Source organism: Schistocerca serialis, chromosome 1 (assembly GCF_023864345.2).
Source record: "Schistocerca serialis cubense isolate TAMUIC-IGC-003099 chromosome 1, iqSchSeri2.2, whole genome shotgun sequence".
NCBI lineage: Eukaryota > Metazoa > Arthropoda > Insecta > Orthoptera > Acrididae > Schistocerca > Schistocerca serialis.
This window is the reverse complement of record NC_064638.1, coordinates 247,785,964-247,811,945: the sequence shown is the minus strand read 5'-3', so window position 1 is coordinate 247,811,945 and position 25,982 is coordinate 247,785,964. Positions and strand designations below refer to the sequence as shown.

The 25,982-nt window shown below is 41.9% G+C and overlaps 1 protein-coding gene across 1 annotated transcript in view; it reads right to left on the bottom strand.

The window, feature by feature from the left end:
- LOC126457240 (tachykinin-like peptides receptor 86C) overlaps nucleotides 1-20,176 on the bottom strand; it is a 1,093,631-nt gene extending 1,073,455 nt beyond the window's left edge. The window contains exon 1 of the mRNA XM_050093388.1: nucleotides 20,105-20,176. The gene's annotated coding sequence lies outside the window, so the exon portion shown is untranslated. The remainder of the gene's footprint in view (nucleotides 1-20,104) is intronic.
- Nucleotides 20,177-25,982: the final 5,806 nt, after the last annotated feature.

The window sequence follows — 25,982 nt, the reverse complement described above, 5'->3', positions numbered from 1 at the left end:
TCCTGCGAACCTTGCAGAACTAGTACTCCTGAAAGAAAGGATATTACGGAGACATGGCTTAGCCACAGCCTGAGGGATGTTTCCAGAATGAGATTTTCACTCTGTAGCGACGTGTGCGCTGATATGAAACTTTCTGGCAGATTAAAACTGTGCGCTGCGCCGAGACTCGCCAAATAAGGCGTTTCAATTTAGCGTGACATTGGGATGTAAACACCATTTGACCGTTACGTAATTGTATTAATAGTACGGAATAGTACGGAACGGTAAGACTAGCATCGTCGAAGCAAGGGAATGTGAATGAGGTATTCCTTCGAAGAACAAGTCGATATGCTTATTATTATGGAGAATGCCAACGAAATTCAGTAAGAGCTAGGGACTTATCCACTGAAAGGTATTCTTAAAGTACTCACCCTACACGTCGTACTTTTAAATATGTGTATGATAAATTGAGCACAGCTGGATCTTTAATACATCGGAAACATATCCGGTAAAGGAAAGTTACTAACGAGGAAGCGGAAGTTGGTACTCTTGGCACTGTTTGTTCGAGTTCCACGTGTTAGTTCGCGTCAAATCGTAAGAGGATCTGGCATGAGTAGTGTTGTTCGTGTTCTGCATCGCCATAAATACCATCCTTACCATTTCAGCCTCCACCAAGAAATAACTGGTACGGATTATACACGCAGCACTGAATTCTGCCGATGGTCTCAACTTCAGATTCAGAGGTATGACACATTTATTAATTTGATTTTATTTACTGACGAGGCTACATTCACGAACCATGATAATGTTAATTTGCATAACATGCATTATTGGGCAACTGATAATCCATTTTGGCTGTGGCAAGTTGCACACCAAAAACTGTGTTCGGTGAATGTGTGGTGTGGGATTCAGGAGGACAGAATTATAGGCCCCTATTTCATCGAGGGAAATCTTAATGCTAGGAAGTACACAACATTCCGGCAACAAGCATTAGGTCTGTTACTGGATGAAATACCTGTAGGAACAAGAAACAGAATGGGGTATCAACACGATGGGTGCCCATCACATTTTTCGCTGATGGCTAGAAATGAGTTGCAGAGACAATTCCCTAACCGTGGGATTGGACGCGGAGGAGATGTGTCACGGCCGGCTCTTTCGCCATACTTGACGCCACCGGATTTTTTATTGTGGGCATTTGTAAAAGACATTGTTTATTAAGACGTTCCGACTACACCTGAAGGTGTACGAGACAGAATTGTCAGAGCATGTGCTTCGATAATTGCTGAAGTGATAAGGAATACCACTCAATCCATGATAAGAAGATTGCAGGACTACATTGATACCAATGGTCATCACTTCGAACACCTTCTGTAAACGAACGTACATGCCACCCTTGTGACCTTCAACTACATTGTTACACATGACTGGATTCGCCTCGATAGCCGCTATCAGAAAATAAGTACTAAACTATGGCATGCCATTTTAAAAATCAATGTTTACCTTCATATCTGTCACGCTATCCCAATAGAAACAAAGAAAACCAACGTCATAATATAGCCCCCGTTGTCCCATGTAACTTTAGTCCAATACCTTTTCACCTCCTACCATACTTTCGGAATTATTCATGGTGGAAATAGTTATTGAATCACTCTGTATAGGCGTTGCCGGCGGCAGTGCCGTATTCTGCATTTTAACACATCTCTGTATTTGAATACGTATGCCCACACCGGTTTCTTTTGAGCTTCAATGTAGCTCGCAGTGACTTCAATATCATTATTGGCTTTGAATAAAAGTAGCATTTCTGTTCGTCTCATTCTTTATGGCTTTCGGTTGCCTTCTTTACTATACAGTAACAGTTGTTTCCATGTATGGTCCACGTTTCACCGAGCTTTGTTTACTTGATCGTGACACATCAAGAGAAAATTCCTTTCGTCCTTAAGTTTTGCACAAAAAATAGCCGAATTTCTTCCAATGGTCCAGTCGAGCTTACTGGTACCGATCGACCGCCGTGTCATCCTGCATCATTGGCTTTACTGGGTGTGGTATAGAGGGGCGTGGTGTTAGCACACAGCTCTCCCACCACTGGTACTCTTCGTGTCCCAGAGCCGCTACTACTCGGTCAAGTACTGCTCATTTGGCATCAAACGACTGAATGCATCCCGTTTCAGTCATCCTCAGATGGAACAGACCCTGGCATTACCAGGAATCGAACCCGGGTCCCCCACGCGGCAGTCGGACGCTCTGGCCACAAACATGTCAACATATTTTTACGTATTGCTTTACCTGACTGTGCCAAGGGAAACTACACTGGTGTGCAAAACTACGAAGGCGGACCGTTTTTGCCATAGATTCAATCAATACGAATGAATAATTCAATACAAAACACTGTGTACTGCGTCGTCGACACACAGTTCTGTAACTTCAAATGGTTCAAATGGCTCCGAGCACTTTGGGACTTAACTTCTGAGGTCATCAGTCCCCTTGAACTTAGAACTACTTAAACCTAACTAACCCAAGACCATCACAAACATCCATGTCCAAGGCAGGATTCGAACCTGCGACCGTTACGGTCGCGCTGTTCCAGACTGTAGCGCCTAGAACTCCGGCCGGCGTTCTGTAACTCTCGACATTTATAACTCACTTGCAGGTCATTTCTTTGTGACAACCCGTGTTTTGTATTGAATTATTCATTCGTATTGATTGAATCTATGGCAAAAACGGTACGCCTTCGTAGCTTTGTGGCCAGCGCGTCCGACTGCCGAGTGAGGGACCCGGGTTCGATTCCTGGTAATGCCAGGGTCTGTTCCATCTGAGGATGACTGAAACGGGATGCATTCAGTCGTTTGATGCCAACTGAGCAGCTACTTGACCGAGTAGTAGCGGCTCTGGGACACGAAGAACACCAATGGTGGGAGAGCTGTGTGCTAACACCACGCCCCTCTATACCACACCCAGTGAAGCCAATGATGCAGGATGACACGGCGGTCGATCGGTACCAGTAAGCTCTACTGGACCATTGGAAGGAATTCAGCTACTTTTTGTTAACAACAGCTCGTATGACAGGAAACAAAGATAACAACAGCTAACGTGGCAGGCAGGATAAACGAAATGTGTCACCAACAGCACGAACAGTGGAATCAGCAGCTAGCTTAAGAGCTGGTCCAATGTTTGAGGGACAACGTACGGCGCTAACTCTGTTGCTATTCGACATTCCTGCCATGCATTCTTGCGAATCTGGTGTTGGATACCCATTGACACTGCCTACTACAAAATTTCTTCTAGCTGATAGACTACCGCCTCTAACATTCTGTGGTCCTTTCTTGGATGGCAACAATAACGTTCTTTTCTGCAGAAAAAGTAGCCATCTTATCGTATCTTGGATTTACGTCATTTAGCTAATGACTGAAGTCCCACAAACAGTTCCATCCGTGATATAAGTAAGCTTACCAGTCATATCTTTGTAGCATCGCAGAGCTACTACACAGCTGACTCTGAGCACTATGGGACTCAACTGCTGAGGTCATCAGTCCCCTAGAACTTAGAACTAGTTAAACCTAACTAACCTAAGGACATCAGAAACATCCATGCCCGAGGCAGGATTCGAACCTGCGACCGCAGCGGTCTTGCGGTTCCAGACTGCAGCGCCTTTAACCGCACGGCCACTTCGGCAGGCACTACACAGCTGGAAACGATAATCTGTATGTTCAAGTATATACTGCAAATCTTAATCAGGATCCAGATCATAAGAATTTAGCAATGGATATTTAAATACGTTCCCATCACAGAAACAGCTCTGATGCAAGCTACCGAAGTAGTACACGCAGCTAAGTAATTTTTGGTTGGATTCCATAAGAATTGGTTGTACAGAGAGAGAAAATGAAACGGGCTCTGAAAATATTTCATGCTGCTTAAAACAGGCAATACAACTTACATCACTTGCACCCAGGGCAGGTGATGTCAGTTGGATTGTCTGTATTAAACTGCATTAAATATTTTCTGAGCCAGTTTTATTTTGCCCATTGTGTAAATCCCCCAACAAGTGTGCAGCTTGAAGAGCTTAAAGTTCCCACTCAATGTCAACATTCCTGTCTCTGGCGTTTCTGTAACAGCCTGATCGTGTACTACGCAGTGTTGTCACTGGCCAGAAAGATAACTCAGATACATAGGTACAATACGTCACCAGAGAAATAACTTTTTATTGTGTATTTTTTTCTTATTCTCTATATTTGCTCGACGACATTCGTCTCGATTTACTAATTCATCACGTACGTGTGTGCATCAATACACGATGCAAATTTAATTTTATCTAATCTTTTCAGACACCGATGATACAACATTCAAACAGCAACAGAATGGCAAACTTACAAATTTGCGACAGAGAACCCTGTGTAAAAATGTACACTTTAAAAATGAAAAAAATTCGGACCTACCATCGGTCAATTACCGTTTACAAAAATCTAAACAGAAAAAACGAGAGTAATTTCCTCTTTAAGCTCATAAAAAGAGGCATCTGTCAGCTTCTAAGAATTGATGGCATATTCGAAACAACTTATGTCGTACTCTTGCGAAAATACCAGCGACGAGGTTTATTGGTTAAGACGCTTGATTCGTATTCGATTTTGACAAGAGATAAATGTGGACAGTTGTCTCGTACAAAAGGCCCCCAAATAAAAATCAGAAGAAATTAGATAATGTGAGTAGTCTGGTTACAAAACAATACCACCTATTTCTATTAAGCTATCAGGAGTTGTAGCTCACTTTCCGTGAGTGATTGCTGTAGTTGCTGTTTTGTTTCCACTTGCATGTGACACCTATTCTGTGAGCCACTGGAAGGTGTTCATTCAAAGCTCATCATACATGCTCAAATACTGTAATTATTTCATCTACATCTACATCCATACTCCGCAAGCCACCTGACGGTGTGTGGCGAAGGGGACCTTGAGTACCTCTATCGGTTCTCCCTTCTATTCCAGTCTCGTATTGTTCGTGGAAATAAGGATTGTCGGTATGCCTCTGTATGGGCTCTGATCTCTTTGATTTTTTCCTCAGGATCTCTTTGCAAGACATACGTAGAAAGGAACAATATACTGCTTGACTCCTCGGTTAAGGTATGTTCTCGAAATTTCGACAAAAGCACGTACCGAGCTACTGAGCGTCTCTTCTGCAGAGCCTTCCACTGGAGTTTATCTGTTATCTCCGTAACGCTTTCGCGATTACTAAATGATCCTGTAACGAAGCGCGCTGCTCTCCGTTGGATCTCCTCTATCTCTTCTATAAACCCTATCTGGTACGGATCCCACACTGCTGAGCAGTATTCAAACAGTGGGCGAACAAGCGTACTGTAACCTACTTCCCTTGTTTTCGGACTGCATTTCCTTAGGATTCTTCCAATAAATCTCAGTCTGGCATCTACTTTACCGACGATCAACTTTATATGATCATTCCATTTTAAATCACTCCTAATGCGTACTCCCAGATAATTTATGGAATTAACTGCTTCCAGTTACCAACCTACTATATTGTAACTAAATGATAAAGGATCTTTCTTTTTATGTATTCGCAGCACATTACACTTATCTACATTGAGATTCAATTGCCATTCTCTGTACCATGCGTCAATTCGCTGCAGATCCTCCTCCATTTCAGTACAATTTTCCATTGTTACAACCTCTCGATATACCACAGCATCATCCGCAAAAAGCCTCAGTGAACTTCCGATGTCATCCACAAGGTCATTTATGTATATTGTGAATAGCAACGGTCCTACGACACTCCCCTGCGGCACACCTGAAATCACTCTTACTTCCGAAGACTTGTCTCCATTGAGAATGACATGCAGCGTTCTGTTATCTAGGAACTCTTCAATCCAATCACACAATTGGTCTGATAGTCCATATGCTATTACTTTGTTCATGAAACGACTGTGGGGAACTGTATCAAACGCTTTGCGGAAGTCAAGAAACACGGCATCTACCTGGGAACCCGTGTCTATGGCCGTCTGAGTCTCGTGGACGAATAGCACGAGCTGGGTTTCACACGATCGTCTTTTTCGAAACCCATGCTGATTCCTACATAGTAGATTTCTAGTCTCCAGAAAAGTCATTATATTCGAACATAATACGTGTTCCAAAATTCTACAACTGATCGACGTTAGAGAGATAGGTCTATAGTTCTGCACATCTGTTCGACGTCCCTTCTTGAAAACGGGGATGACCTGTGCCCTTTTCCAATCCTTTGGAACGCTACGCTCTTCTAGAGTCCTACGAATCATCACTGCAAGAAGGGGGCAAGTTCCTTCGCGTACTCTGTGTAAAATCGGACTGGTATCCCATCAGGTCCCGCGGCCTTTCGTCTTTTGTGCGATTTTAATTGTTTCTCTATCCCTCTGTTGTCTATTTCGATATCTACCATTTTGTCATCTGTGCGACAATCTAGAGAAGGAACTACAGTGCAGTCTTCCTCTGTGAAACAGCTTTGGAAAAAGACATTTAGTATTTCGGCCTTTAGTCTGTCATCCTCTGTTTCAGTACCATTTTGGTCACAGAGTGTCTGGACATTTTGCTTTGATCCACCTACCGCTTTGACATAAGATCAAAATTTGTTAGTATTTTCTGCCAAGTCAGTATATAGAACTTTACTTTCAAAATCATTGAACGCCTCTCGCATAGCCCTCCTCACAATACATTTCGCTTCGCGTAATTTTTGTTTGTCTGCAAGGCTTTGGCTATGTTTATGTTTGCTGTGAAGTTCCCTTTGCTTCCGCAGCAATTTTCTAACTCGGTTGTTGTACCACGGTGGCTCTTTTCCATCTCTTACGATGTTGCTTGGCACATACTCATCTAACGCATATTGTGCGATGGTTTTGAACTTTGTCCACTGATCCTCAACACCATCTGTAATTGAGACAAAGCTTTTGTGTTGAGCCGTCAGGTACTCTGAAATTTGCTTTTTGTCACTTTTGCTAAACAGAAAAATCTTCCTACCTTTTTTAATATTTCTATTTACTGCTGAAATCTTCGATGCAGTAACCGCTTTATGATCGCTGATTCCCTGTTCTGCGTTAACTGTTTCAAATTGTTCGGGTCTGTTTGCCACCAGAAGGTCTAATATGTTATCGCGATGAGTCGATTCTCTGTTTAACTGCTCAAGGTAGTTTTCAGATAAAGCACTTAAAAAAATTCACTGGAATCTTTGTCCCTGCCACCCGTTATGAACGTTTGAGTCTCCCAGTCTATATCCGGAAAATTAAAATCTCCACCCAGAACTATAACATGGTGGGGAAACCTACTCGAAATATTTTCCACATTATCCTTCAGGTGCTCAGCCAAAACAGCTGCTGAGCCAGGTGGACTATAGAGACATCCAATTACCATGTCTGAGCCTGCTTTAACCGTGACCTTCACCCAAATTATTTCACATTTCGGATCTCCGTCAATTTCCTTCGATACTATTGCACTTCTTATCGCTATAAACACGCCTCCCCCTTCACTTTCCAGCCTGTCTCTGTGGTATACATTCCAATCTGAGCTTAGAATTTCATTACTGTTTACATTTGGTTTCAGCCAACTTTCTGTCCCTTGTACTAAGTGTGCATTATGACTGTTTATTAATAAGAGCAGTTATGGGACCTTTCTATAGACGCTCCTGCAGTTTACTATTAGCACATTAATATTCTTATTTCCCTTTACATTTTGCCTACTCCTACATTGCCGCGTCTCAGGAGGCATCTTGTCGAGCCTAGGGAGGGAATTCTCTAACCTAAAAAACCCACATGTGCAATCCACACGTACTCCGCTACCCCTGCAGCGACTTCCTGCGTGGGTGCACGCCTGTCCTATTCAGGGGGACCCTACATTTCTCCACCCGATAGCGGAGGTCGAGAAATTTGCACCCCAGATCTCCGCAGAATCGTTTGAGCCTCTGCTTTAAGCCTTCCGCTCGGCTCCAAACCAGAGGACCGCAATCGGTTCTGGGAACGATACGACAAATAGTTAGCTCTGATTCCACCCCGTGAGCGACGCTTTCCGCCTTCACCAATTCCGCCAACTGCCTGTATGAACTGAGCATGACCTCTGAACCCAGACGGCAGGAGTCATTGGTTCCGACATGAGCAACAATTTGCAGTCGGGTGCACCCAGTGCTCTCTATCGCTGCCGGCAGGGCCTCCTCCACACCTCGGATGAGACCCCCCAGCAAGCAGACAGAGTGAACACTGGCCTTCTTCCCTGACCTTTCCGCTATTTCCCTAAGGGGCTCCATCACCCGCCTAACGTTGGAGCTCCCAATCACTAATAAACCCCTCACCCCGTGTGCCTGCTCGCACCTTGCTGAAGGAGCGCCCACATGTCCACTCACAGTCAGAGCGGGGGATGCCACACGGCCAGCATCCACATTGACCCACCGCCTCGTGCGCCGCGGACGCCGCTGAACCCGCCACTCCCCTTGGGGAGAGGGTGGCCCTCCCGGGTCCGGTACCCGCGAAGATGTCTCGACAGCAGGGGCAGTGGGTGAAGCATTTAACACCTGGGGTGTACCATGCGACGCACCAGACTCCCCACTGCCGCTACACTCCGAGGCGACAGCATGAAGACGGCTGACACGTTCAGCTGTTCGCGAACAGTGGCCAGCTCCTCCTGCGTCCGTACACAGCAGTCACACATCCTACCCATCCTAAGAAATCCATTTACTGTAGGGAGTTAATCAACTTTTAACTAGATTGCAAATTCACTAAAGGAGACTGACAGTTGACTAAACTGTGGCTAGTAGGCACTTCTTGTAGAAAACAATGAAAATAGCACTACCTGTCTCTGGATTGTATTCAAACACACACTAGCACTACTGGCACTAAGGCTGACTAAAGAGACTCTCTCTAACTGTATTAAAAAAAACACGAAATCTATGGAACACTATTACTAGCACTCGACAAGTAAAACTTCCTAAAAGCAAAAACACACGGAAGAAGAAGTGACAAGTAAGAAAAATTCAGTTAATACTCAAATTAACGTAGCTCGCTGCACAGCAGACGTGACGCAGACGGCAGTTACGACGACACTGACACTACTGGCACTATGTCGGATGTTCGTATGATTCATCATTCTCCTCTTTAGCTCTATCAGCTTTCAGTGTTTCCTATTACCGTTGAGATAGTGTTGGAAACAGTACGTTCGTCGGATTTCTCCTAAGTTTGCAAATAACCAAGTATGATACCTATCATCTTTATTTTCTTGTCGGTGGGTTAGTTGACCACATCTTGAGAGACCATAGGTGTCACCCGACATTGTTATTAATCCACAGATTGGAATTCTTCATACATATATGGATATCTAAAATCGCCCTAAACTCTGTACACCTTTGACGTTCGGTCGTTAAGGCACCGCAGAAGGAAGGAAGTCTCCAAAAGAATGCTGCACTTGTACGACGATCACGGGGAAAGATCACGTTTCATTGGTCTCAATAAATTGGTCTGTCTGCTGTCCATGTGATCAAAGCGTGCGACCGAAGTAGACACACCCACGGCGGAAGGGACGCTAAGTTGGTGCGATCCGGACGATAACAGCAAAAGGAACGACGACAGATGACGTGATAGTGCGTGCGAGATATTCAAATAATTATTTGGGATAGAATGTCGAGCGTGCAAAGAAAATAATGAAATAAATACAGAATTTCTGTCATCAGTACCAGTGATGCGAAATGTACAATAATAATATACTGTTCAAAACGATTAAGTGCGGGTTTCTTCCTTAATTTAACCATATGTTCACAAAACGGCATCATGAAAGGAGTGACGCAGTCAATTGGCGCATGTCGACATGTTGCAGATAAAACATGGAACATTACGGCTATGCTCCTGAAACTCTCTCTTCAAGTGTAGAAGACAGATCACGACACAGGTTATGAGATTCTGTGCTCAAGAATAAATTTTGCGTGCCTCAGATTCCCTCAGTAATATTTCCTTTTTCATTCAGATTAGATCATACAAAAATTAAATTTCTGAAAAAAATGAAAAGTGAAACCACTGACATGTACTCGCCATAAACAGTAATAGACCGTTCTAACACCAGAGAATAACCATAAAAAAGTGATAAAATCAATTAATTGCTCACGAATTGCTGCAAAAATTTCACGTCGCAGAATTACAGTCACTGGATAGTGTTAATTGCAAAACCGCGTATAACGCCGTTTCTCTTAGGCTGGTCGATACAGTACACGTCATGTAACCAGAGTTTACAGTAAAAGTTATTTTTAAATTGTGCTCCACAGCCTTGATAAGTTGTATGAGAGGCACTTCATTATACCAACAAAACGTGCAATTATGTAATACATTATTCTGCTGATACTAGCTGGGAGATACTGCCATCATCTGGCCGACGTTGTAGATCAATGGGGCACAATTCACGTGTCTATGATTACAATATACAGTACCTCAAACACGTATTCTTAGCGCTGTGGAAACCCATAGGTCTAAAACAAGGAACGATATAATCCAGCATACAATAGTGCGAGATGACAGTAAATTACCCTCTATTGTGACATAATGAGAGCACACCGGTGATTGGCTTTCAGAAGAAAATATTTCTGTGTGGTCATCTTCTCATAATAGAGAGAGAGAGAGAGAGAGAGGTGGAAGGGGTGGGGGGGGGGGAGGGGTTGCACAGCGAGGAGGAGAGAGCTGGAAGATGTCGTTCCATACTTTAGGCCCATGTGTTTCCACAGACTTTAAAAAAATTCTGTTTGTGGCAACTGTAATCATTGACACATGCTTTTTATTGATTTGAGCTGTATGTCCGCCAAATGATGGCGCTATATCGTAAAAGACTACAGCACAACAATATGTTTTTAATAGTAGCTTTTTGTGGTGTAAAGGAAATGTCTGTCATACAAGAGAATATAGGCATAGACACTTAAACACTGCTAGGAATCATGTCGGGATGCACATCACATCACCTGTAATGGATCAGAACAGATCCCGGTTGCCACCCAGCGTGACACATGTGTGTTGTGACGGAAAGTGCTCCAATAGATCTACTCTTCGTAAATTTGACCATGATTTTTGATTATTTAAACTCAAATGAATCACAAACGTAGCGAAAGAAAGCGTGTCAGAATTTGGAAAGGAAACAAAAACAAAACAAAAAATACAAATAGAGATCGTAAAAAATTCCATATCTAATTTCGTAAAGAATGATGGACTGGACCATTGTTTTTCTAAGTTACTCTGAAAACATAATAAACTTTCACTTTGTGACGAGGATGCTGTAACATGACGTTCTACTGACTGTAAACACAGGTCGCATAGACACAAAGGAATTAAGAAATACAGTTGCTGTTGGGAAAAGATTTACATCAATGCAAAAAGAGTTGGAAACTTTTATCGGGCCAGGATTTGAACCCGGGTCTCCTGCTTACTAGGCAGATGCTCCAACCACAGAGCCATTTTTTTACCTCTATATCACGGGGTTCCGGGTTCGATTACAACCCTGGTCGGGGATTTTCTGCGCCAGGGAACAGGGTGTTTGTGTTGTCCTCATCATCTCATCATCATTCTGGAAGTGGTGAGATTGGAACTTGAAAGACTGGGAACTTGTACAGGTGCTGATGACCTCGATGTTGAGCGCCCCACAAACCAACATCATCATCATCGTCATCATCATCCTTTGTCGAAAACGCTGAGCTACGGTGCCGGCAGTCATCCGGACACAGTGGTCATCGCACCTGCACGGACTACCCTAGCACGCCTCCTGTCGGACCCAAATTCTCGGAGCCGGCCGGTGTGGCCGTGCGGTTCTAAGCACGTCAGTTTGGAACCGCGTGACCGCTACGGTCGCAGGTTCGAATCCTGCCTCGGGCATGGATGTGTGTGATGTTCTTAGGTTGGTTAGGTTTAAGTAGTTTTAAGTTCTAGGGGACTGATGACCTCAGTAGTTAAGTCCCATAGTGCTCAGAGCCATTTGAACCATTTTGAACCAAATTCTCGATTTACGTAATGCCCCTGCCCATTAACCTAATTACTAACGGCGTTTGGCCGATTCCCGTAAGAGTTCGAGTGTGGTGTGTTACCTGCACCAAGGGAATCATTTGCCAGTCCGGCGTTAGTTAAATATGGGGTGTCTATTCTTTCAGACATGTCTGAAAGAACAGACACCACAAATATGACACCACACACACACTTCGGAAAGTTGGAGAGGTGTCATATTCAACGTTCCCATCGATAGCGTTCCTTGCACCAATGGGGACCGATCACCGTTGCTATGATTGGTCGGTGCTTGGAACCCAATGGCTGACGCCACAACTTAGCACGGATTACCACATATCACAACAAAACACGTGAATGCACCTAATAAAACACTGCACATATACTTAAAAACACACCCCTGCAAGAGACACACGCAATAACAGCTACAATAAATCAAAAAAGTAAAGCAAAGATGGTAAATAGTAATGACTATTCTTAATGGTGGACTCCACAATTTCAACAGAATCATATACTGTAAAATGTTTTTCAAGACAAGAAAAGAGAAACGGTTAAAATGCTTTGAGTCTTTACTCTGCGGTAGAAACAGCCATAGTTTTACGTTGGAGCTTATGTTCGTAACCGATGAGTTGTGACATCAGCGACGGCCCATTGTTCCTGGAGGCGTAGCTACAGTGGTTCCATTGGTAGTCTAATAGCAACAAATATCTGCTCTTTCTTCGAATATGTTTTTCCAGGCAGTCAATTTATGCTTTATCGTCCATACGCCGCTGTTACTAATTAATCTCTTGTGACTACTCAATTGTTGCCCAGATTCTAATGATATTTACTGCAGTAAGTGAGTTTATTCGCACACTGAGAGCCCAAACTATGTTGTCGAGCTCTGTACTTGCATTACTGAAGATGCCCCCAAATTTTTTTGTCTTCCACGTTTCGTTCAAAGTTATCCACATTATTCTAAATTTGAGAGGTGGTCCTTTTAATTTTCTTTACTTCTGCCTCAGTGCCCCCACTACATTCGTGGAAGATCTGACCATACTAATTCTTCACTGTTACTCTCGCTTGGTTATCCTCAAGAACTTGGGCTTCAGCATTCTACCTCTTCAACAGTAATACTTTCTGTGTCTCCTTGTTTTGTAAATATCGAATGTCTGATCTACATTTTCACCCACCTTACCTACTATCCCACACACTTTTTGTAATTTCTATACTTTTTGCCAACGGCTTTTACTTCTCCATAAACAGTTTATATCTGTTATTTTATGTTTTCTTTTATGATTCAATGACAGCGTCTAACAATTCACCCAGTCCTTTATGCCCTTCTATTATTTTCATCTGCACTTCATCCCATTTTGTTAATAGCAATCCTAACATACTTTCGATCTTCAAATTGTTTGTTCAAAACAAACAAAAACACCTAAACCGAAAAATTCAGTCACTAAATTTCGAACTTCGACACTAAGTTTATAGATCTCTTTAAGAAAGCATCAGAACAACACTTTCCCGTCTGTGTATGGCACCGTATGTGAAGGCAACAGAGATCTATTCTACGTAATTTTGGTAGTGAAATTTGATTACTTAGGCTTAAAGGGGATCGTTTTATATCTAAAGGTACTGCAATAAAGTATGTCAGAATTTGGAAACTAATACAAAAAGAATAAAAATCTTAAAAAACCTCGTCTTTAATTTAGTAAATGATGATGGAGCCGGCCGTTGTTTTTCTCAGTTATAACTGTAAAAACCTAATAATCTCGCACATGTTCACGAACATGAGATGCTATTATGTACTACTTAACGCAAACACAGTTCGCATAGTTGGACAGCTGTCAGACTTAAAGTTCCCACTGATAGCATGCCTTGCATCGAAAGTGAACAAGCAGCCTTACTGTGATTGGTCGGTGCTCGCAATTCAGTACTAGGGTACTACGTATTAGTGTCCACGCGAAGAATAAACCTACATATTTTCGCACGTTGAAAAATTTGGTACCGTCCACAGGACTGGTTGGGGAACTAGAAAACCAGAAAAGGGAAATTCTAAGGTTCAATATAGGTATAATGGTTGACAGTGAAGTCAAATGGTAAGAAGACACGGATTTTTGGCAGCTGAGTATAGGGTAATATCAACAGCAGCAGAGAATTGTGTAACGCGACTAGGATTCGTTATGAATAGGAAAGTAGCAAGAGGGTGAGTTACTATGAACAGTTCAGTGATAGAGTTGGTCTCATCAGTGCCAACAACGGACAGTTCAGGCACACACCTGAGTCGCAAGCAGAAGATGAAGAAATAAATTATATGAGGAATTTGAACTGGTAGTCCAATACGTAAAGTGAGATGAAAGTCTAATAGTCGTAGGGGTTAGAATGCGGTTGTAGAGGAATCAGTAGAAGAAAGAATTACGGGAGAATATGGGCTTGTTACTAGGAATGAGAGATCGTGTGACTGAGTTCTGAAATGAAGTTCAACTAGTAATAGCGAATTACCTGTTCAAGAATCAAAAGAGAAAGAGAGACACTTGAAAAAGGCAGGAAGATACAGGAAGATTTCAGTTAGATTACGTCATGATCAGGCAGAGATTCCGGAGTCGGATACTGAACTGTAAGGCGCACCCAGGAGCAGATGTAAAGTCAGATCGCAATGTACTAAAGACGGAGAGTAGGGTGAAGCTGAAGAGGCCAGTCAGGAAGAACTAGTGCAAAAAGATGTGGGATGCGAAAGTACTAAGGCTCAGGTAGATGACGGTCAATTTGGCTTTAGGAAAGGGAAGTCATCAGAGATCCAGTTCTGACGTTGCGGTTGATATTGGAAGCAAGATTAAAGAAATAGCAAGACTCATAAAAAGCATTTGAAGACATGGAGAAAGCGTTCGACAACGTCAAATGGTTCAAGATATTCGAAATTCTGAGAAAAGTAGGGATAAGCTACAGGGAAAGATGGGTAACACACAATATATACCTGGGCTTAGTGAGAACTATAAGAGTGGGAGGCGTATAACGAAGTGCTCGAAATAAAGAGGGTATAAGACAGAGCTGTAGTATTTCGATCCTGCTGCACAATCTATGCACCTAAGAAGCAATTACAGACATAAAAGAGATGCTGATGAGTGAAATCAAGATCCACGGTGAGATATAAACGATAAGATTCTCTGATGACACTGCTATCCTGAGTGAAACTGAAGAATAATTTAGGATTTATTGAAAGGAATAAACGGTTTAATGAGAGCAGAATATGGGTAAAAGTAAATCGAAGAAAGACGAAAGTAATGAGAAGTAGCCGGAATAATGGTAGAAATGAGAACAGTGTGAAACAATACCAAGATTCATGATTACGAAGTAGATGAAGTCAAAGAATTAAATTACCCAGCCAGTAAGATAACCCATGACGGACGGAGCAGGGAATACATGAAAAGGTGACTGGCACTGACAAAAAGGGCGTTCCTGGCCAAGAGAAACACACCAGTAACAAATATATTCCTTAACTTGACGATGAAATTTCTTTAGCACCACACTGTATGGTAATGAAACAAGGACTATAGGAAAACAAGAGCAGAAGGGAATCGAAGGATTTGAAATTTTCTGCTGCAGTAGTATTATGAAAATTATGTGGGCTGATAAAGTAAGGGATCTGGAGGTTCTCCGTAGCATATATGAGGAAATAAATATATGGAAAACACTGACAAGAAGGAGGGACACAATGGTAGGACATGTGTTAAGATATCAGTGAATAGCCTGTGTTGCACTAGAGGGAGCTGCAGAGAGCAAAAACTGTAGAGGATGATAGAGATTGAAATATATGCAGCAAATAAATGAGGCCTAAAATTGCAAGAGCTGCTCTGAGATGAGGAGTATGTATGTCACAGAAGAGAACTTCGTGGTGAGCCGCACCGAATCAGTCAAAAGACTGGTTACTCGACAAAAATAAAATAAAATAAAGAAAGTACATGAGCAAACATTTTCTGAACTCAGGGATAAGCTAAAGAACGTCCCTTACTCTCTAAACCCATTGACACTGGAAACAGGTGAATCCCGAAACGACAGTGTTACAGTCCATGTTCGTAGAAATTATCCGACTCAATTCGAATTCAGGACTTCTTTGTAGATATGTCTCAACACGATATTCTTAAAAAAACCTGTAAAAAACTCATTATTGTGTGGTTTTCATTTATTAAGACAATTTGCAAATGTAGGGGTAACTAATTGATCCATAATAATAATTTGCATTGTGTAATGATCAGTCACCAACAGGTACTGTAGTATTGGAGAAATAAGTAAGTGCAAATATTTATACTACATACTATATGCTGAATAGTAGTAAGAAATATTAGTCTAACTGTATGAAATCGAAATTGTTATGTACCATGCACTCACTTCTAAAATATACAAAGAAAGAACATTTTCTTCATTAGATTAATTTTTTTTCTTGATCTTCTTTAATTTACACAATTTCTTTGAAAAGAGTGTTAGCAGTTATAATGTGATCATTGTTTACTTTTATCTGTGTATGTCTTGGCACAAACATAAAGACCACTGACTCTGTGAACTCATGAAAAAGCTACATATATAACTGTCCATGGGAAAAACTGTTTCTGGTGAATACAATCATGCCCTTTGAAGCGTTTGACCGTCTGCTTTATTAGTGGTAATAGCGAAGGCTACTTTTATTGGAAATTGTTGTCTTATAATTTGGAAAGGCAAAATTGGAACACAAGGTGTGAGTTTAATGGGAGACTTGAGAATACTTTTATCGGAGTTAGTGGATTTAGCGGTGATGATGTACCCGCCTAAGTGAGTAACCGCTAATGTTATGGCAGATTAGCGTCAAGATTTCAAATTAACTTAATAATAGCTGCTTTCTTTAACAGCAGTTGATGAGGTGGTAAACCGGACGGGTTTAAATAATTGAAAAATATTACAGGACATAATGGAACGTTGTTTACTTCCTCAAATTGCACGGATTCAGAAATAAATTGGAAATGACGTACTTATAAACCGCTGTACAGTCATCGTTTGTTGAAGATAAAATCGCCATTGAATATGACTGCGGAACATTTTATTCGCTGATTTCTTTGGTACTGGATATGAAATTACAATTACAGTGTTTAGGAATTTTGGTGCTGATTAATAGTACTGAGCATAGTAGAAATGTAATGTAACATTGCAAATGCTCTAAAGTACTGAATAATTAAGCTATAACAGTAAATATGTAGGTTATGGTGCAGAGATAAGGACAAGTGTAATGTAACGCTACAAACGCTGTGAAGTATTGACGAAGTTAAAAGTTAATTAAACTGATGGACATTGATGTACTCAAAGCTTGCATCAGAAAAGTAAACAACACAAAAAGCTGTGGCACATTGTAATAAAATTAGATTGCCCATAGATGGCGCCTTCTAAATTCTTTACATCGAGGTGTATGACCGAAATCTCATGGTAGTACCCTTGCTTAAAGAATACAAACAACTGCATCAACTTTCGTGGACGTTAGTCATAAAGTTTGTCAATAGATGGCACCTTCTAAATTGGATTTATAAAATATCTTCAAAATAAAGTTTTTTAATGACAACAATAACTTCAAAGTAGTTGTATAATTTTTGTTATTAATGGTGAACAAAATCCTGAAAATGATAAGTTAGTCATTAATTTTGATTAAGAAAAAATTTTGATTAAGGAATGAAGGAAATAAGACGTACAACCAACAAACGTCATTGATATTTAATATATATAAATAAGGACAAAGCTAAGGCAACGTATTGAAATTTGCATCACAGCCGAGACTCAAATCCAGGTCTCCTGTTTACTAGGCAGAGGTGCTAACCACTACACCACATTGTGGTGGCCACATCTGCATGGACTACCCTACCCTACCACTCTCCCTAACACTACCTTCCATTCACACATTCAGCCCATTTTCCACTTCTCATGTTGTCATTATTGCCAAGTGTCTGTGACATTGGAAGAGCACCCCAGCTTTGTACGTAATGGGGGAACCCTGCCTGTACCTCAGGTGTAGGTGGATCTTTTGAGCTAATGGAATTGCATTTCTGTGGAGATGTATACATCTCAACTCTATCTTCGATAAAGATAGAAGCTGAAATAATGAATTAAAATTTGTGCCACAGCTGAACCTGAGTCTCTTGCTTACTAGGCTGTGGTTGTGTACTAGTTAGCACATCTGCCTAGTAAGCAAGAGCAGCAGGCATAAGTCCCAGCTGTGGCACAAATGTTAATTCATTGCTGCTGCTTCTATCCGTACGGAAGATAACGTTGAGTCTCATATGTCTCCAGTAAAATGTAATTCTAGCGGATTAATACACGAGGTTTTGGGAATAACGTCAAGGAGTTTTAGAGGGCCTTATGGTTTACATGTTAATGAACTGGATAACGTGATAAATGGCTAGAAACAGTAACGGCCGTAAATACTTAGAAGTAACCATACAGAGTGATCTAAAGTGGATTGTCTACATACAACGAATCGCAAGAAAAGCGGATATTAGGCTGTCATTCGTTGGGAGAATCATTAGGAAATGTAATCCATCCGTGACAGCAGTGGCTTACAAAACACTTATTCTATCAATTTTTCATACTATACACCAGATCAAGTTCCATTAATACAGAGATAGTGAAGAACTAACTAATAACGGCACTTTCATCAGGGATTCGTTTAGTAGGCATGACAGTGTTTCGGAGGCACTTGGCAAACTCCAGGGGTAGACGCTGCAAGGGAGACAACTTGCATCACGAAGAGGTTTACTCTCGAAATTCTTAGAGCGCAAGTTTTTCAAAATTTGTCTGCAAACCTACAACTTCTTCGTATCCAGGTTTTGCGAAATGATGATATGAGAGGTTTACCAACAATCATTACCATACAGATTTCGAAAATGAAACAGGGAAAGGAGAATAGATAGTGGTAGCTGAACCCTCCAATTGACAGAACGTAGACACATCCTTGCGATATTTGAAAGCTGGTCTCATTTGACAGACACAGCAGCACAGAGGCTGTATTAGTACGTCCAGTCTTTATTCTTTCCGCACGTATACGCGATTGGAATAATAGAGAAATGTGAAGGTGGTTCGATGAACCCTCTGCCAGGAACTTAAATGTATATGTAGATGTACGTTCTTGTAGTCGCGATATTTGCTCTCAGCCCATCTTGCTTCATACTACAGATAACAGCACTTGACGGATCTCAATGAGGTTCAACCTTTTACCTCAAACACTAGGAACAAAGCTAAATTTAGAAAGCTAAATTTACGCATCTGGGTAACCATGTGTTGTCATATGGTTATTCAAATTAGCAAGAAATAAGGAAATCTCTGTAGCTAGTACAGAAGTCAGGGGAATTCGTGCAAGGGCAGCAACGTTTATGATTGTTATCTTTATTTGTTTGCATATTTAACGGCTTCCAGAAACAACAAAAATTAGATTTTCACCATTTCATATACATATTGATCGAACAAAAATTTGTAATGCTGTCATAATGTACTCATTAAGAAGTGTGATCATACATTGAAGGTTTAACGCAATGAGACATACATCAATATCAGAAACTGTGTAAATATGTTCAAGCAACATAACGTACGGTACACAAATTACACAGAATGTATTCCAAAAATATTTCGGATTCAGAGCTCTTAGTGTTTTCCAACAAACATCATACAAAATTTCATATCTCTTCTTGCGTTTTTCTCCCTCACACCTCTGCAGAATGATGGGAAGGAAGATGCTTTTCACTTACTACATTTTCGCTGTTCACTTATTAAAGTTTCACGCATCAGACATGACATCTTACATTATTATTTCCTTACTACCAACTCTGTTAGCAACACATTTTGCGGGTAGTATCCACATATAGCATAGAATATACATGCAAAGTCATTTCATTGGTTGACTCTAGCTCAGGAGATAAAACATCATAAACACTGAGAAGTTTGAAAAACGTGTTTTTCATAAAATAGATTAATTGTTTCTGAAGTAATAAAAATATTTGAAAGTGTTTTCTACGTGTGAGTTCGATTTTTAAAGAATCACTATTGTTCACTAGTTAAAAATGCATGGCAGTAACACGTTCATCCAACGAGACGACAAATAGAGTCTATTTGGGGTATTACATAAATGGTATGTGCGTCATTATGCATCATTTAAAGTGAAAAAGATACCTGGAAAACATTGTCGTCAGTGCAGTAAGACAGCAGTATCGTTTCAACTTCTCCGTATCATCTATGACTGTGTGCTCGCGCCATTCACCGACAGGTACGTATTCGCGAACGGTGAGAAGCCAGCTCGCGCACCTGTTGCTGCGCTGATGCAGCCCGCGCAACACGCGGAGCGCAACTGGACTCTGAATGTGCAGCGGTGGCGTAACTGGAGAACGAGTCGTTGGCGGCGCTACTGTAGCCGGCAGACAAGCGCAATGTGCCCTCTGCACGCCAAGCTTCAGTTGCTTTCTTTTGATGTGAACAGGCTCTCCGTGGCGGGAATGCGCTTGGTGAAACACAACGAGAAAATTTAAGAACAAATGAATTCGTGGATTCGAGGCATTTCAGCAAATTAGACAAGCGTGAATCTTTTGTTTGTGTCAAAAGAAACTAATGCATGTGCACTGTATGTTCTTGAGTATCATGGGATTATGCCATCACAGAAACCGCACTAAGGGTTTGACTTTGACATACGTTAAGGCAAGTGCAAGTGCGTCAGAGAGAGGATTGCTGCGTTTCTTCACAGGATCCGAGACTATTCTCTTGAATTGCAGCTGTTTCATTTTATAGAATGATCTTCCGCTGTGTCGCATTGACAGATAAATTGACCAATGAAAAAATGGAAAGAATGAGATTAAACTGGGTTAAAATATCACAAGCTCTTAGTATTACCAAGAACACAGTTTATAAAAACCTCATAAACTAGTTCCCCACTTGCCCTTGCGATAATTAGTTGATCGGATGTGGCTGTTACAAACTGTGTCTGCTTGTCTAATACGTAATGAAATATTCATAGAAAATTAATGCTACATACACTCCAAGATGTAGGGTTAAAATAACGAAATTAAGAAATCGTTATCTGTGTTAGACACTATTTTAATTGTTTCCATTCTGGTCCTGGTGATTAATAACTATTAGTTATGCCCATACATTTGTTTTGTTAAATTCTATTTCTAAATATGTATAGCAGAGTGACGCCAAAGAGTACATGGTTCAAATGGCTCTGAGCACTATGGGACTCAACTGCTGTGGTCATCAGTCCCCTAGAACTTAGAACTAATTAAACCTAACTAACCTAAGGACATCACACACATCCATGCCCGAGGCAGGATTCGAACCTGCGACCGTAGCAGCAGCGCGGCTCCGGACTGGAGCGCCTAGAACCGCACGACCACCGCGGCCGGCAAGAGTACATGCTAAGAGTGTCGCGTTGTAACATTACGAGTCAAGATAGATGTAACGGAACTTGAATAGCGTATTTGCCTCTATTGGTTACGGTAGAAAGATCGATACTTCGGTCCTGTTTGTATATTTATACATAATATTGCCTGAATAAAGGCTGGGCGAGTGTAAAGCTATCGTTAAAAACGCAAGCCGCGCGATTTGTTACGATTTGGTCGGTCATAATAATAATAACATGCTTTTGAATACAATTAAAACATAACGGCGATACCTGTTTAGTGTTATTGGAAATAATATGTAGTAAATTAATGAGCAAGGTAGCCGATCCTATAAGAAGAGGTAAAATTGGGCATATTAAGGTGTTTTGTTTTATATCGATGAAGCCGATGATACGACGTCTTTTTTTTCGTTTACTCTTAGAAAAAAACAAGTAAAGAAGTGCTAATTGTGCGTTGTGAAAAAATTTAGGGGCGAGTTTTAAATAGCTACGGTATACAATCAGACTAAGAAATGGACATTTAGTTACACGAAATCGCGGATAGCGAAGTGTGGTTATTAAACTGAGTACACCTACAGGGCGGTCAATTCCGGGATAAGTCTATTCGCATCTCACGAGGGACGCGGTATTGAGACCGTTTTTTTTAATTATATCGCGGAGAGCGGGCTTCAATTTATGAAAAGGAGAAAAACTGTATCATTATCATTGACTGTTGGTGTCAAGCAACCAAAACTGTTCAGCAAAGGGTTTCGGTGAATGAGTGGTGAATGCGAAATAAAACTGTGAACAAAGTTATGTTATATAAAACAGAAGAAAGAAGAGAGTTTGGTCGTATCTGTTATTATTCCATAAACTGTAACATTTCTTCTCGTTGTACGAAGCCTTTATAGACGATTGTTATGACAATTTGCTTCGAAGGGATCTCGTTACGAGTTAAGTTTTGGGGACCTGGTCAAGAGGATGTAGTTCGTAGATCCTAACAACTGCAGCTATTCTGGAATCAGGAGCTACCGTGACCGCTGTGTGTTGTCAATGACTTAAGGTTACCATATCTCATGCTCTAAGATCGACGCGCCTTTCCACTTGGTATAACGGTGCCTCACGGCAACAACGACAACGCCGACGACGAAGGAAGATACGGTAGAGTGTTACGCCATATTTTTGGGTATTAGTTCATACAATAACGTGCAGACTGTCAACAACAAGAAATATTTGTTTACAAAAAAGAAATGTGTTAACCTCTATTTGAAATTTGTGGTCTGGGACGTCTTTGCTGAGAGTATTTGTCAGGAGCGTAATCTTGCTGGGAAATGAAATGCAGGCAAAAAGCAGTGTAGGAAAATGGAAATCAGAAGATTCTGAAACAGAAGAATAACTACAGGTTAGAAGAGTAAATAGAGTCATGAGAAATAAATTTGGGAGGGAACAGGTTTATGGCATAACCTGACTAAGGTAAGTGACAAGTTGATAGGGCACAAAGGCGTCAAGGAATCGTCAGTTTGGTAATGGAAGCACATACTGGGAATAAAAGTTGTAGGCCAAGGCTGTAATACAGCACACACACTTAAATGGATGTGAGTTGCCCTAGCTAAGCAGATATAAAATAATGCTCAAGACAAACAAGTGTGGGGAGATGCATAAAAACTGTCTTTGGACAAAAGCAACAATAATATTAGACAACAGCAGGCTATATCTGTTTTCTGATCATTATAAGACATACAGCATACTGAAATATATATATATATATATATATATATATATATATATATATATATAAGTGTTTACAAATAGTGTTGCATGGTGTTGGTACATAACCTGATGGAGAAAGTCAATTTTTTCAGTATGAGAATCCCTAGTTAAAAAGTAATTGACTCAGAAGAGCTTGGGGAGGGATAAAAGCAAAAACATACATTTTTTCAGAACCTGGTGTATAAGCGGCCCTGTACAACAGATGTGTTGTGTGGGGATGGCTTAGGTCTGTCTTATCGACCAGCTTTATGGGGCAACCTACATATCAGTGGTACAAAGGATTACCGAGCTCCAGGCATGTGTATAGGCTGCCCTGCATGACAGTCATGTTGTGTTGGAGTAGAGTTGGCCTGCCTTCTTGATCTCCTTTATGTAGCAGCCTACACATCAGGAGGAAAAGACGAGAGGGGGAAATGAAGAGATGTGCAGAGAAGGGGCTAAGAGGAGCTTGGTAGAGAGAGGGGCAAGGAGCAAATGTGCAGAGATGGGGGAGGAGGAGACGGTGAAAGGGAGGGATGAGGTAGCAATTGGCAGAGACAGGAGAGGGATGGGCAGAAAGGAGGAGGAGTAGATGGATCGAGAGAGGGGAGGAGAAGGTGTGACAATATATATGTCGAAAATAAATGCAGGTGAAACTAGAGAGGGCGGAGGTGGGGGGCGGAAGAGGCTAGTACACACGTCAAAGAAAGTTTTGTATCATTTTGGTTCAGAGAGTTCCGGGACCTGTACAGAAAATTGGAATAGAAATCAACAAAAACATCATTTCCGCCCTTTTTAATTGCTCATGAAAACCCTGTATGGCATGTTGTACCACCATACAGCGAGACTTCAGAAGTAGTGGTCCAGAAGCAGTGGTCATGGCATACTGTCCACAAGTTCATCAAGGCACTGTTGGTCCGGATTGTCCCACTCCTCAACGGCGATTCGGCGAAGATCCCTCAGAGTGGACAGTGGGTCACGTCGTCCACAGAGAGCCCTTTTCAATCTATCCCAGGCATGATCGATAGGGTTCATGTCTGGCGAAGTCGTTATCCTGAAGGAAGTCATTTCCAAGATGTGCACGATGGGGGCGCGAATTGTCGTCCACGAAGATGAATGCCTCGCCAATATGTTGCCGATATGGCTGCACTACCGGACGGAGGATGGCATTCACGTATCGTACAGCCGTTACGGCGCCGTCCACAACCACCAGCGGCGTACGTCGGTCACACATAATGCTACACCAAAACATCAGGGAACCTTCACCTTGCTGCACTCTCTGGACAGTGTGTTTAAGGCGTTCAGCCTGACAGGGTTGCCTCCAGACACGTCTCCGACGGTTGTCTGGTTGAAGGCATAGGCGACACTCATCGGTGAAGAGAACGTGGTGCCAGTCCTGAGCGGTCCATTCGGCATGTTGATGGACTCATCTGTACCGCGCTGCATGGTGTCGTGGTTGCAAAGATGAACCTCGCCATGGACGTCGGGAGTGAAGTTGCGCATCATGCAGCCTATTGCGCACAGTTTGAGTGGTAACTCGACGTTCTGTGGCTGCACGAAAAGCATTTTTCAACATGGTGGCGTTGCTGTCAGGGTTCCTCCGAGCCATAATCCGTAGATAACTGTCATCCACTGCAGTAGTAACCCTTGGGCGGCCTAACCGAGGCATGTCATCGACAGTTCCTGTCTCTCTGTATCTCTTCCATGTCTGAACAACATCGCTTTGGTTCACTCTGAGACGCCTGGACACTTCTCTTGTTGAGAGCCCTTCCTGGTCCAAATTAACAATGCGGACGGGATCGAACCGCGGTATTGACCGCTAGGAATTGTTGAACTACAGACAACAAGAGCCGTGTACCTTCTTCCTGTGGAATGACTGGAACTGATCGGCTATCGAAACCCTCCGTCTACTGTGCGCTGCTCATGCATAGTTGTTTACATCTTTGGGGAGGTTTAGTGACATCTGTGAACAGTCAAATGGACTGTCTGTGATACAATATCCACAGTTCTGGGAACTGGGGTTACGCAAAATCATTTCTGATGTGTGTATATGTGCAAGTATATATCTCTACCACCTGATAAGAGAAATAAGACGGTATCAGGGTGAACCAGAATTTCACTGACCAAGTTTCGGTGGTTTTTCAGCAGTAAATCCTGACTGTTTTGGTATCTTGCATTTCGTTTGGTTCTTGCTCCAGTCAGCCTTACGTCTGTATACACTGAAAATAGTGTATAGCAGTAGAAATACCGACGATATTCGGTGTGGTTCTTGTCCCCATTCGCTCACGGAACCTGCTGATGACGACAGTGGTGCCCTCTCGACTCTTCGCCTTCAAGCTTGCATTCAATAATACTCGGTTATGTCATGAGTTGAAAAAACTCTTTGTTGTGAGCCGCCAGTGATAAACAGCTTATATGCAGGTTTACTGATAAAGAGCTTACAGAAATGCACCTCTTGTCTGGGTCATGGAATCCAATTGAAAGAGGGACAACGGCGCCATGTTGAGATGGTCCTGCAGCGACGGTAACGACACCTCAGTACAAGATTTCGTCTGACGATTGTTGCATTACTCTTACGTTGTGTGGAGCACGGTTTGGTTATTGCGTATTACAGGCCTCTTCGCTGTTTCTGATGTATTTTCACAGAAACAAACGTGTTCTGGTTAACAAACCGAATAAATCATAATTACGAATGAAATTTTCACTCTGCAGTAGAATGTTCACTGATGTGAAACTTCCTGGAACATTAAAATTGTGGCACCGGCCGGAGCGGCTGAGCGGTTCTAGGTGCTACAGTCTTGAGCCGCGCGACCGCTACGGTCGTAGGCTCGAATCCTGCGTCGGGCATGGATGTGTGTGATGTCCTTAGGTTAGTTAGGTTTAAGTAGTTCTAAGTTCTAGGGGACCGATGACCTCAGAAGTTAAGTTCCA